This window comes from Chaetura pelagica, unplaced genomic scaffold (genome assembly GCF_000747805.2).
Source record: "Chaetura pelagica isolate M959 unplaced genomic scaffold, ChaPel_1.0 scaffold59, whole genome shotgun sequence".
Lineage (NCBI taxonomy): Eukaryota > Metazoa > Chordata > Aves > Apodiformes > Apodidae > Chaetura > Chaetura pelagica.
In genome coordinates, this window is record NW_009954416.1 from 275,994 (window position 1) to 290,967 (window position 14,974).

The following is a 14,974-nucleotide window of genomic DNA, read 5'->3' on the forward strand; positions in this document are numbered from 1 at the left end:
TCATGGAAAAGCATCCTGGCAATGCACAGCCATTCACACAACTGTGCTCACCTTCCCAAGCACAACCTTCCATCGTGGTACCAAATGTCGGGAGAGTTTTTCTGGCATGGGGAATGAAAGGAGCTGGCTCAAGTTCAGGCTCCAAATGGAGCCCTCTGGGAGGTGTCACCAGGGATGTAGAAATAGAAAATCATCCCAAATAAAGTGTTCATTCACTCTGTGCTGCTACAAATAGCCTTGAGTTTGTGTAAGACACGTTCAAAATTCCTGGAACTCAACCCTGGAAGAGCAACTTCTGCTCCATTGTAAAAGATTTGCCATACCAAACCCTTTCTAGTGGCTGATCCCTGGCCATGTACTAGCAATCCCATAACCAGTTTTCCTTGTTAGGGGCTAATAGTGAGCATTAATCTGTGGCATGTTCAGCAATTGTGATTGCTATTGCTGCAATTAATCCCATTTGAAAATGTTTCATTTAAGTGATTGTATTAATGGGCCTAAGTTTTAGCTGTTTGGTTCCTTTATTTTCTATCTATACATTTACTTTAAAAACAATGCAAGCATATGGAAAAAGAAAGTATTAGTGAAATTAATAGCATTACAAATATATATATAACAGTGTACATTCTTAAAACCTATCAGCATTTTGAAGAGGCTTTTCAAATGTACATATAATTTCATCTAATAAATACATTGCTTTTAACTGTCATTCTGCCTGGAGTGTAGCTTTTAGGCTATTCTTGCTAATATCCATGGAATTTGCCTGAATAATTTCCATTCGTGATAGTGGAAGTTAGGAACTGTGTGTTAGACTCTAAAGAAGAACTGTGTCTTTAAGAAGGGAAGATTTAAAAAAAAAAATAAAAAAAATCATGAAAACTGTATCTAGAGGAGATTGAAGCTACATTTACTACTGTATTAGGAAATGTTTAAGTGAACAATTCATATCAGGGAGATGGTTTATCCTCTGTGTTTTGCTTCTGCCCTGAAGTGCAGTTGATCATTCCACCTTAACAAGGTGCAGTGATTGACAGGTAGAGATGTTGCACAGAGCAGAAGGTGGGAGTGTGCTCTATTGGTTTGTGCTTGTACATCCTGAGCACCAATTACTGTCACTGCTGCCAGCCCTGATGTGTTTATCAGGATGAGTTATAGCAGAATATATGTACACAGGCAGTTTGTATGCTGGATGACCACCCCCTGTGATGTAAAATATGAGAGTCTGGGAGCTACCGTTTTATAATTCATCAGGTTCAGCAACTGAATGTTGTTGGTTGGCTTAGTTATAAAGGCAAGTGTGAACTGAACAGCAGACAGGAGCATCTCGCATTAAGAGTCCTGCGAAGCTGCATTTGGTGCCTGGGCTCTGCTTTTGTTCAAGTGAATTCAGTCCTCGGTGAGTGATGGGGGTTCTGTTGAGCTAAAGCTGTTATTATATAAGCTGGGGAAACCTGCCTGCTAGTTTTATGTGTATTTTGCTGCTGGAAGTCCTTGTGTGTGGTTGTATTTAGATTTTGCAATATTTTCAGTTGTGTACTGGCACAAAATGAGATGAAAAGAAAAATGCAATGATGAATTATTCACCATAGTGCTGTGAGGATCTCTTCTAGCTAAACTTACTTTCCTTTAGTGAGTGTGTTGGGGGCTCAAAGAAGCTACAGAGGAGCAAATCTACCTGTCATTTAATTGCTTTTATTAGCAGTTAAAGAGAGTGATAGCTGTGGCTTTTGTAACGAGAGGAAGAAAAAGATAAAATCAGAAGCATTTACAAATTCTTTGCTTTTATCTACATGTGGCTTTTCAGCTGCAGCATGGAATCTTTTGTGTGCGGCGAGGGGCTGCAAAGAATTTATGTTGTAGAGCTTTTTAATTAGATAATCAGTAAAATGGTAGCATCTCTCTGTTTTTGTGGTAATATGCTTAGTATCACATTAAAATGAATGATTCCCCATCTTGCATAACAACGGTGCTGAAATATGTGTAAGATGAAAGGCAAAGGGAGACTTTGAAACAAACTGTGGGAAACATGATGTGGCACAGCTCGGCAGGGAAAGGTGTATTTCCTATGCTTTACTTTCTGAATTTCAACAGCTTTAGATTCTTTGCTCTAATTATCACTTGCTTCGTTATGACCTCTGCATCTTTTCAAGCAAGCTCCTTAAATATCTGTCTGTGTTATCTTGCCAGTAACCTTTAATGATCCGTAAGCCACCAATTATTTTTGTTGTTGCTTTAACCAGAAAGCACTTGAAAAGCAGAGTTTATGTTAGCGTTGCTGCACAGTACCTGTATCCCTCCTCAGGAGACGCAGGTGGTCATGAGTGACAATTTTACTTTTCCTTTTACCAGTAGCAGTATTACCAAAGGGACAATCATTGCTCCTGTCTCTTTGTGCCCATTCTTTTTTTTTTTCCTTTTTTTTTTTGGGGGGAAAAATATCAAGAGGGCTTGGCAGAACAACACCTGTTGTCCTACTGTTGTATTATTAGTAACTGGAGAGAGACACTCTCTTCCAGAGACCTCTCCTCTGGTATCAATCCAAAGTCTTCAGTCAATAATGATTTAGACTTGTATTGTGACTTTTCATCTAGAAATAACCTATTCTGTGGGTTATACCAAAAGCACTGAAGCTGCAGGACAGATCCTGTTTTAATAAGGTATCTCATTTTAGCATAATTTTTATTTAAAGAGGAGGGCTATTGGCAAAGTGGCCTCTGCCACTGACTTCCTTTGCAGAACAGATTTGCACTTATTCTTTATAAATCATAAATTTAAAACTCAGAATTTCTTGAGAAGATTATTTTCTGGCAGCCTAACAGACTAGACCCTATTTCTAGGAAAAAGTATATACCTTTCTCAGCAGTGCTTTATTTAAGAGCATTTTGCTGCTTTTTAAGCATTCGCAGCTATTTTCAGTGACCCCTGTGCTAGCAAATGAGATTTCTTGAAGTGTGAGCTTCTGGCTTTGCAAGTTCTCCTCCTTTCAGAAATCTGTGATATTGCACCCATCTGTCTAGGCATTTGTATTGCATGGATTGCTATGCTGTCAGCTCAGTGCTCAGAACATTAGCCATGTAAATCTATGAACTGCATCTGAGGAAGTATAAATTAGGACAGGAAAAGCAGCCCTAAAAGGAGACAGTTGTGATATGGGCATATGGCTCTTGTGGGCACCAGAGCTCCAGACTCACTCTTTGTTGTAACACAATAAATTCAGGTACCAACTAGTTCAGTCTGCAGGCAGTGGGATGGAGACTTGGGCACGGATGAGACCAGCTTCCTGATGCTTGGTCCAGATAAGAGCGAGGCCAACCAAATGGAAATTAGCCAGAGGTTGTGGAAAAAAATGGTTTTTAATCCTGGGTGCATGCTTACTGCTCCTTTGTGGTAGTAGTGTTTGTGAAGGGAAAACAGCAATGACTAAGAATTGTATTTTTAATCCTCTCTGGTCTGAAGAACACAGTTGTTTTATGTGGATATGAGTTGGCTGCTGTGATCCATGCCTCTCACCTCACAGTAAGCGACTGTGGTGCTCTCCATGGAGCCCTGTGCCTGAAATCCCCTTAGTTACCAGAGCTGGTCTGTGTGGTGAGTACAGGTACAGCCTGCTGGAAATGCACTACCCCACGACTCCAAGAAAGATGTTGGTTTCCTGTTCATTTCTGAATAGAGACAATATTTTGGGGCTGATGTGTAACATTCTTGAGTAGCAGAAATCTGCTCTCCAAGAGGAATCTCTCTCAGCTTTTGCCTTCTGGCTACAGCTGAAACCAGCCAAGGCACCTATGTTCAGATTCTCTATTGCATAAAATGCAGATGCCTGAGGGAAAACGTCTTGGATAAAACACCTTAGCTTTAGAATTGACCTTTTTTCTTATTTCTTTGGTCTGAAATACCTTAGGTCTGCTGACCTTCAGGTTTACTGTGAAGTCCCATGGCTGGTGATGGTCAATATTTCTGCTGGATATATATTTTTGGATAACCCAGCATTCCTCTTTGGAGAGTTATTTTTCAGTTTGCAGTAAATACAGCTGAAGTGTCACTATGTAGTTGTGCAACTGTGCTTTTATTCCATGTCAAAAGTGACTGGGGATTGCAGCAGTAGTGTCCAAATGCACATTTGTCTGCATGTAACACCTCTATTTTGCTCTTTCAAGCACACATGCCCACAAACAAACTGTTCTGCTAAATAAAGGAATCAATGTCTAATACTGAAGTCTCAAGTACAGAAAGCTCTAGTGCATAGTATTAGAATTTAAAACTATTAACTCTCTTATTAATTTTAAATCTCTTTACTTTTTATTGAAGAGACTGGCAGCGTGCTATCTTGCAGCATTCCCAGATTTGAATTCAGTAATCATGCCACTCATGAAACTAATCCATACAGACACCAGCAGTTGTAGTGATGTGCTTTCAGGGAGAAGTCCTTGAGTGGAGAAATGGATTGGAATGATAGGTTAGATATGTACTCTTCTCAGTGCTGGGAACAGCCAAAACAACTTCATGGCAGGGAAGAGGCAGAACATAGTAAAAAAAAGGTGATATGTCAATGAATAACAATATGGGGGTTTTAATGTCCAGATAGATTGGCAGAGAAACACCATTTTAAAAGATTATCAAACATTCGGTGCATGAAAGGAACAAATTTGGTAATGGAAGCAGAGAGAGAGCCTGTTCATAAACACAATGTGCTCTTTGATGTTGGTCTGTTCTTTCTGTTGGGAGAGAAATGCATGCAAAGGCCTAATCCTGCAGAATAGATTTCTTTCGATCTTGTATGATTGTATAAACAGGAGAGGATATTCAAGTTACAAAAACAATAAATATTAAGTTTAGTTTGTTCATGGGTGCAATTGCTTGGTTTATTAAGTGAGTGGAACATCTGCCGCATCTTGTGTCCAGTTCTGGGCCCCTCAGTTCCAGAAGGACAGGGACCTACTTGAAAGAGTCCAGCACAGAGCCACAAGGATGATGAAGGGAGTGGAACATCTCCCTGCTGAGGAAAGGCTGAGGGAGCTGGGTCTCTTTAGCTTGGAGAAGAGGAGACTGAGGGGCGACCTCATTCATGGTTACAAACACGTTAAGGGGGAGTGTCAGGAGGATGAAGCCAGGCTTTTTTCAGTGATGTCCAGTGATAGGACAAGGGGCAATGGATGCAAACTGGAACATAGCAGGGTCCGTGTAAACATCAGAAAAAACTTCTTTCCTGTGAGAGTGACAGAGCACTGGAACAGGCTGCCCAGAGAGGTTGTGGAGTTTCCCCCTTGCTGGATACATTCAAAACCCACCTTGAACATGTTCCTGTGTGATGTGCTCTAGGTGATCCTGCTCTAGCAGGGGGGGGGTTGGACTAGATGATCTTTTGAGGTCCCTTCCAACCCCTAGGATTCTGTGATTCTGTGTGATTTGTCTGTCCTTGAAACCTCCCAGGTGAGGAGGGTATGCTCCAGGGTAATAGAGCTGGTTCTGGAGAATTCAGCATCAGAAATCAGCAGGAGCCAGCTGCCAAAGAAGCTGAGTGATACAAATGCTCTGCTTTGTGTGTGGCATTTGAGGTAGTCTACATGATTGACATTAACGGTATTGGTCAAAGGTTCCTTGTCAAGAGACAAGCTGCCCTTATCAGCTTTCAGTGGAGTTTCTCTGTGTTTTAAGGGATCATGCATGGTCAGAAGGTTGCTGGTTGCTATGACCGTGTCTCCATCAAGGAATAGTTACAGTGTACGGAGAACTTGCTCATAAATAGAGGTGTAGGATTCAATTCTCATCCAGGATCAGACCTAGTAAAGGCCCTACAACTTTGAATCCTGCAGTCACGTATTAGATCTGTGTCCCAAGAATGAGCTGCATGGAAAGTCACTGTGCATTACTCTAGATGAACAGTTTCCATCTTTTTCGTATTGTGACCATGTGTAGCCATACATGAAAGTGGCTGTAATCCCATCAGGTTGCAGGCTGAAGCACTCCTAAATATCTGCTGTTCCTCTGGTCTTCAGTATTCTGTCTTGTCTGGAATCATCAAAGGCAGAGAACACTTCTCATTCCACTTGCCTGTGTACAAACATCTGCAGCAGATTAATTCATTAAGAACAGTGGGGTAGTTCTGTCCTCTACAAACTTCAAGTTACTAGTTGGTGGCCTAAAGCTTAATAATGAGATAGTTTTTCTTTTGTATTACAGGGAAAAAAAAAAAATGGCATCACCATATTTCTGCATGGGAATTACCAACATGCTCACTCAAAAGTCACCCTGATAAAATGGCAGTTTGAGTTCTCATTCCCAGAATCATAGAATCATAGACTCATAGAATGGTTAAGGTTTGAAGGGACCTTAAAGATCATCAGGTTCCAACCTCTCTGCCATGAGCAGAGACACCTCACACTAGACCAGGCTGCACAATCCTCATCCAAACTGGACTTAAACACCTCCAGAGAAGGGGCTTCCAAACCTCCCTGGGCAACCTATTCCACTGCCTTACTACACTGATGGTTAAGAATTTCTTCCCAATGTCTTACCAAAGTCTCCTCTCTTTTTCTTTTCTCTCCCTCCTCATACTTTCTCAGTGTTAGTAGAACTCTCCTATTATTTTAGTCAGGCAGGAGAGTAATCTGGATTGACATAAATTTTAAAATCCCAAGAGTTAATGTCATCTTTACATCACATTAGTCATTGTGTTGTGTTTGAAGAACCTGCAAAGTGACAGAGTGGGACATGGTGTGTCCCTTCTAATTCAGTACTGTACTCCCCATGAGATCCTTCTTGTCTGGAAGACAACAGAAATCCACTGCTCTGGGAGTGTGATCTACAATACTGTTTGTGCTAGGCTGTACAGAAAGAGATTAGTGCACTGGCATTTGAGCTAAGCAAATGCTAATTTATGCACCCACTATTATCCTTTTTTTTTGTGTTGTGGTAATAACCTTTGACATTATGAAATAAAAAAGAACTGATTGAATTGTGTGTTTTATATGCAGCCACATGCTGAAACTGAATGGGTGAACAGGCCAGGCAGAATGTAATCAGTTCACTTTGTTGTTTTTTTGTTGTGCAGTTTGTTTTGGTTTGGTTTTGTTGGTTTTTTTTTCTTCTATAGGTATTTACTTCTGTGGTTGAAGTAAATTGCACTCTCAGAAGCATTTTCACTATGTTCAGGAACATGCACGAGTAGGAGAAACCTTCAGAGCAGCTAGTAATGCTAAGGAGGAAATGTTTCTATCTAGCAGTGTCTAAGAAAAGTAAAGGAAGTAAAGGAAGTATTACACTGAAGAAAATATCTACTTTCTTTCAACCAAGCTGCTTGTAGTTTTAAGAAGGTATAAACACCATCACCCCAGTACAGAGTATCTCTTCATCTAATTGATATTTTTTTCTCTCTGTATTAATGTACAATTGTGTTCATCTCAGTTTGCCTATAGTAGTAAATCTGTGTCTCCCACTACCAAAATATTCCTTGAGGAGGGAATCTGTTATCCCAGATGGAAAACTGAGAATGGGCAAAATTATTATCTGCTTAATGTCCCATGTACGATCCTTGCCTTTCTTGGGTGGGTATTTCAGATGCACACTGCACAGAGAAATGAGAGTGTACACTGGCTGCTGCTGGCTTTGAGATGGGCTAAAGTTCAAAAATGCAAAGTAAAATTATGAGTAGGTGGTATTAGATGTAATTCAGCTGTTACTGCTAGTTGTTGCTATTTATCTAACAGTGCAACCAATCATAAGTACAACCATAAAAGTTAAATACTTCAGTGAAATATACTCATCCAGCACAGAACTAAGTTTCAGAGGAGGGAGAAAACACCACTCCTACATACAAAACAGTTTTTCCAGGCATAAAATTACATTCATTTCACAATATTTTACAATTTGTCAGTTAAAACACATAATATTTTCCACAGATGTTGTAAAATATTCTTGTTTGAATTAAAGATTGGTCAGGAATACTGAATGTCATTTAAATGTTTCCATTTCATGTTGGGTTCAAATTTTACCATCTTTGACTTAAAATGGTAGACTGACCTAGTTTTACAAGATTCCTGAAGCACCTTTTTGGAGCAACTCAGGTATCTTTATGGTAGCAATTCCATATTGATCTTTTTAAGTTGATGTGGTACAAATATTTGGTGCTTAAATGTCTTCTTTTGGTTTTTACTGTCTCATTTCTTGCTGCTCACACTTGGCCAGAGAAAGGACAACACTCATAGTCAGACTTTCAGAGATGGGAATAAATTCTGCTTTGCTTTTATGAAATGTTTTAGTGCATATGTATTGAATTGCAGTGATATGAAATAGCAAAAGTAGAAAGGCTGGAGGGCAGAAACTAGGTAGGACTGAGTATTTTTAGGCACTTTCCAGTGGAATTACTCTGAAGCACATTTGTAGCTTTTAATTCAGGTTTATCTACCATTCATAAATCAGTCTGGCTTTTGCCTTACACTATTCATAAATCCAACAGTTTACCTCAATTCTTTGAGATATTTATATAAAGTGTGAGTCTGTGTCTGACCAAACAGGCACCTAAACTTATCAAGATAGAAACACTGAAATTTTGTTTCCTTCTATTTTTTATATGCTTGGTTAATAGAAGAAAAAACAAGTTTTGGCTGTAGATGTTGTCTTCAGATCTGTCAACTAATTGTAACAAAAATGTTTGATCAAGAATTAATGATTTGTATTTATCATGGGAGTTATTTGTAAGATTTTAAACATGGGAAGGAAAATTACTTTAACCTGAATAATCAGCTACCAGCATGTTTTCTTTTGAATCTATGCAATAATATCACTTTTATCTTCTGACATTCTTTAACCCCTTACACTTTTCCCAAGTGTTAAGTTACCCTACCTGAGGTTATACATTATGCAGAGTTTTGGTATAGTTAGGAATTATTTTAAAAGTATACAATGAAGGCAAAATACTCTTGATATTTCATGTCACTCTGAAGTTCATTATACCAGAAATATGTCCAGTTTGTTCAGGCCTACATGTATAAACTCTTTTTTCTTTATTCCTGTTGACACTTTTAGAATATAAAGATAAATACTTGCAGAAGAGAGAGATCACTTAGGAAAAAAAAATAAAATCATAGAATCATTAAGGTTGGATGCAACCTTAAAGATCATCAAGTTCTAAATCCCCTGCCGTGAGCAGGGAACCCCACCACTAGACCAGGTTGCACAAAACCTTGTGCAACCTGGCCTTAAAAACCTCCAGGAACGGGGCATCAACAACCTCCCTGAGCAATCCATTCCAGTTCCTCACCACCCTCAGACTGAAGAATTTCTTCCTAATACCTAACCTAAATCTCCCCTCTCTCAGTTGAAAACCATTACCCCTTCTCCCATCACTATCTTCTCTGATTAAAAGCCCCTCCTCAGCTTTCCTGTAGTCTCTTTCAAGTACTGGAAGGTGCTCTAAGGTCTCCCCAGAGCCTTCTCTTCTCTAGGCTGAACAGCCCCAACTCTCTTAGCCTGTCTTCATAGCACAGGTGCTCCAGCCCTTTGATCATCTTGCTGGCCCTTCTCTGCACCCTCTCCAACAGGTCTATATCTTTCTTGTGCTGAGGGCCTCAGAACTGTACACAGTATTCCAGGTGGGGTCTGAGTAGAGCAGAGGGGCAGAATCCCCTCCCTGACCCTGCTGGCCACACTTCTGTTGATGCAGCCCAGGATGCAGTTGCTCTCTGGGCTCCAGCACACACCGGCAGCTCATGTCCAGTTTCTCATCAAGTACCACCCCCAAGTCCTTCTCCTCAGGGCTGCTCTTCAGCCATTCTTTCCTCAGTCTGTATTTGTGCTTGGGGTTGTGCCAACCAGGTGCAGGACCCTGCACTTGGCCTTGTTGAACTTCATGAGGTTGGCACTGGCCCAGCTCTCCAGCCTGTCAAGTCCCTCTGGATCGCATCCCTTCCTTCTTGGGTGTCAACCACACCACACAGTGCTGAGGATACACTCAATCCCACTGTCCTTATCTCCAACAGAGATATTAAACAACACTGGTCCCAGTACTGGCCCCTGAGGGACACCACTCATCACCTGCCTCCAAATGGACATTGAGCCATTGACCACAACTCTCTGGGTGTGGCCATCCAGACTATCTCTTATCCAGCGAGTGATTCATCTGTCACATGTCTTGTCAGTTTGAAGACCAGGATGTCATGTGGGACAGTGTCAGACACCTTGAACAATTCCAGGTAGATGACATCAGTTGCTCTGCCACCATCCAACATCTCTGTACAAGGCCTGTAACTCTCTTGTCATAGAAGGCCACCAGGCTGGTCAGGCATGACTTGCCCTTAGTGAAGCCATGTTGGTTGTCACCAATCACCTCTTAATTTTCCATGTGCTTTAACAGACTTTGCAGGACGATCTACTCCATGACCTTGCCAGGCACAGAGGTGAGACTGACCTGCCTGTAGTTCCCTGGGTCTTCTTTTTCCCCTTTTTAAAAATAGGGGCTGTGTTACCTTTGTTCCAGTCAGTGGGAACCTCACCAGACTGCTATGACCTCTCAAATATAATGGACAGAAGTTTAGCAAATCAGAAAATAAAGTCATAGATACATACTGCTTTAAAAATGTATCCCTTTATATTGCTGTAAGCTTTCAGATTTATGCAGCACCTTAAAAGTGAGTTTCAATAACAACACTTGGCAACATTTGATTAAAACCTTTTAGTTGTTGAGAGCTAATGTTTGAATATCTGTACTGAAAAATTGTATCCTTATTGGCAAATTGTATTTAGATTAAATATTTTATTGTTCAGTGAAGAAACATGTAATTTACTGGTTTTCCCAGCAAAAAAAAAAATACATTTGAGTTTAGGACACAGATAAAGAACTTAAATTCAAATATTAAAGTCACTCATTCAATTAAGTAATGGAAATTGTAAAGACCTAAGCACTTATCTGGAGACATATGGAACCTGATTCTGATCTTATACCATTTACATATATCTAAAAATATTAAAATCAAAGACCAGCCTGAGAACACAAACGTGGTCAATTTCTGCCTTAATCTCTGTTTAACATCTGTGATGGCTGACTCAGCCTTTTGTCTTCCAGTGGATGTGCCTCTTGCAGAGTATGACTCTGAAACAATGAGTAGCTCTTTCAGATAAAGTCAAAGTTAAATTAATCTACTCAATCTGCAGAGGAAGCACCACTTTAATTCAGCCATTATTCTGTACTTTGATTTACTTGCAGCACTTCCATGATTGTGACTGACACCCTTAAGGTAGATTCCATTGATACCTGGTTTTTGTACTGTTGAGTTTGTGAAACCCATCAGGTTTGGGATAAAAAACAATATAATTGTAAATTATTAAAGGAATATCATATATCAGCCCTCTTTCATATAAATTGCATAAATTACCATAGATACATAGCATAAACTGACATATAAAAATAAATTTAATGTGTAATCTAGGGACATCATTTTTTTAGTGAACTCCTTCTCTGGCAAAGAAACATCTGAGACATTGTGATACTAATTCCCTAAATTTTTTGTTTCAATTTAATTTTTTGTAGGGTGGATTAATGCAGAAAGGAAAGACCATTTGAAATGCTGTCAAATTGTGTTTGAGCATATGAGACACATGACATCTAGCATGGAAAATTATGCTCCAGGGAATTTCCTAAACATTATTTCTGAAAATCTGAAAACAGCCTCTGCTGATGAAAGGGCATGAAGCTGAATGTCAAACATGGCAATATTCTGCATTCAGGGAAAACCAAGTCAAGACAAATCTCATTTTGCAAGATAAGTGAATACCTTTTGTGCGTGTGCAGAATAAATGTGGTTTTAAGTGCTCATCTAAACATTCTACAACCACTAAGTTAGAGTGTATTTAATTCACAGAAGTGTAGTGCTTAGTTGATCTTCCACAGGGTTTGTATACTTGGACTCTACCAGCTCCAGGTATTTCAAATATAGATTCTTAGTCATCATCTCTGGTGCTAAATGCCAGCAATTATAAGTACTGGTTGACTCATTTCTATACTCCATGAGTTTTTATGGCTGTTGTAAAGCTTTGAAAATGCTGACAGACCTATAGCCATTGTGGGCACTGCCAATATCAGGGTGTTTGCTATTAAATATAATAGATGTTACACCTTTATGTTGCTGTACCTAGTTGTTCAACAGCACTGTCACCAGGGAGAATAATGTGAGCCAGGAGGCAATGGTAGCTAAGAGTAATATTTTCCTTATCCTAAAGATCTTTGCATTCTAAAGGACCCAAGTTGTTAGCCAGACCTTGTCTCACCAGTGGGGTTTACCAGCTCTGTATTTCTTACATATTGGATGTCACACCCCAAACATTAGGAAATAGTTTGATCAACAGTGGACATTAGTGCTACTTGTTGAAGGTTTTAGCCATCTTATATTGTAAATTCCTAATGGAAGGGGAGGAAAGGGTGTGACATGCAGTATGCCTAAAATATGGCAAGGAGGAGCCATGACTCCTCAAAGACATGTGCATCCTTCTCAATTTTCTGAGAATACTTCTCTGGCTGTTTAGTCCAGATGTTTAGTCCCACCCATTGCTAAATATCATTCTTGCTCAAGATTTGAATTAAACAACACTGCTTTTATCCAATACCTTTCCCTCTTTGTTCAGATCTAACAAATGCTTGCTTGGAATTTAAGTTCACTTGGAAATATTGGTGGGTAATGAGAATTATAAATTCTGTAGATGGTAATTATTCCTGAAATCTGCCTGCCAGAAATTAAACATTCAAACAAAAGAAACCTTTCCTTTATTGAGCGACTTGCCTACATGGCACAGAGTGTGAAAACAAAAGTGTGCTTTCATGATCTTGAAGCTGGCTTCAGCACTGTGTTGGCTGATTAAAAAAAAAAAAAAATCCTTCTATGAATAGAGTATGGCCTATAAAAAAGAAGTTAAAACCTCACATTTACTTGAATTTGCTAACGTCCTCTTTAGCTGCCTTTCTACTCCAGAGATTTCCCTTCCTTCCTTTCAGTGTAAGTTGCTCTCATTAAGCTCTGTGATTACAAACAAGGTTTATCATTATTAAATTATTAGATATTTTTATGGCCAAATGGGATTACTTTGATAATTGGCTCTGATCTGTTGCAGGGCTTGTTCTCCCATACTTACATCATCGAGCCTTGTAATGTGATAGAAGTACCATCCAACTGACATTTCCCAGGTCCTTTGATCCTGGATCTCTTCAGAAGTTTAGTTTCTTTTCAGCTGTAGTTTGCATGCCACAGTCCTTCCAGAGTCTTTAATCTCTCTTGTCATTGTCCATGTTGATGCCTTCGAAACATAGTAGTGAAATTGTGATGAAGAATGACACAGCTTAAAATAGGGACATCATCACAGTGTTTCATGCACACACTTCTTTCCCAGGTCTTCAGCATAACCATCATGTAGCTGGGCAAGATTCTGCTCTTAGGTCAGTGCCCTGAGCTAAGAATCTGTGGCAGATCAAGAGAGATATTGACAGAAACCTCCAGCCCAGAAATTGCAGACTGACGGCGTGGTGCCACCCACCAGGAATTATGGCATTTCAGATCCATGTATCTTCATGCTTGCAGTGACAGATCCCTATGATAAAGTGTGTCTGACCTGTTGTAAAGAGACCAGGCAAACACCCCAAGCAGTCAAAACCCAATACAAACCAGTTTCTTTCTCTTATTGTGGACTCACACTGTGTTATGGAACAGAAAGGACTGGTGCTGACAGAGTCAGTGGGCACCCACAGGTTTGAGGAGATGCAGAATTCAGAACAATTATCCTGCATCTTAGTTCTCCTCAAACCTGAGCCAACACAAGGCTTTCTTGTGCCTTAAAGTGAAGAGATGTTGCTAAGTCCACACAGACATGTAATGCATTAATCTTCTCCACCCCCTGTGTTGATAAGGGTACCCCACTGCTATCACTGGAGACTGACTCTTGAAAAGTTCAGATGTTGCCCTGATGATATTGCCATTTATTTCTTTGGAAAGACTGACTGACTGACTGAAAGAATTACTTTCTTTGGCAAACACTGACTCAGGCTGGATGATATTTATTTAATGTGTGATTCTACAGTGATGCATTGAAATGGATACTTGAGAGAAAGGGAAAATCAAGTTCCCTATAATACTATGGAATGCATTAATAGAACTCTGAGGTGGTCTCAAAAAATAGGTATGTGGCAGAAACTCAGGTTTTACTGTCCCTGCAATCTGACCTAGGAAAAAACTCCTCCTTCCCTTCAAAAATGGCACTTCATACAACCTAAAGAGTACAGGCCACCTTGGCCTCATTCTTAGCAAAGCTGTTCATAGTCACAGGGTACAAAGATTTTATTTCATATACAAAAATTAATCAGAAATGTGGAAGTTATGGAGTTAGAAATTGTTTCTGATATCCATACCCATAGGTATTCTCTGTAACTTTTAGAAGAGAATGCTTCTGTATTTTAAATTCCCAAGGCACTGAATTCATTAGAAAGCCAGAATTAGCCAAGAATAATAAACTCCCCACTCTATATGGCAGGTTTGCTTCAGAGGCTTTGAAAGCTTTACTTGATCAAAATATATTCTCTAGAATCTTTTCTATAATGCCTAAAAGGTGCAATAGAGGCAATTCTCATAAAACCTTGAATAATCTGTGTGTGTTTTCAGCTGGCATTATTTTGGGTGTAAGAAAGAGTGCATATTTTTGTAACAGCTTGACAGGCTGGGGGCTAATGCATGTGTTGTACTTCTGTGCCTATGCTGTGATTTATTTGTAGCAGGACATGTTTATGGCACTGCTTCTTTTAACTAGCCAGTGGGTATAATCCTGCCAAGATCTGTTGTCAGTCTGTCAGTAAAAATATTGTCAATAGTAATCAGTCTCTGCCCACTTTCATCCCTTCAGCCTTCTTTGCTCTCAGGGGTAGCCACTGCCAGGTAATGCTGCTGGTTTTGTTCCTGTCATACAGAAATGGGAGATTCCTTAGCTCTCTCCTTACCAGGGT

At 39.8% G+C, this 14,974-nt stretch overlaps 1 protein-coding gene across 1 annotated transcript in view; it reads left to right on the forward strand.

Moving 5' to 3' along the window:
• The first annotated feature begins 1,179 nt into the window (after positions 1–1,179).
• Positions 1,180–14,974, forward strand: part of DLG2 (discs, large homolog 2 (Drosophila)) — a 124,690-nt gene continuing 110,895 nt past the window's right edge. Inside the window, exon 1 of the mRNA XM_010004403.1 lies at positions 1,180–1,396. The gene's annotated coding sequence lies outside the window, so the exon portion shown is untranslated. The remainder of the gene's footprint in view (positions 1,397–14,974) is intronic.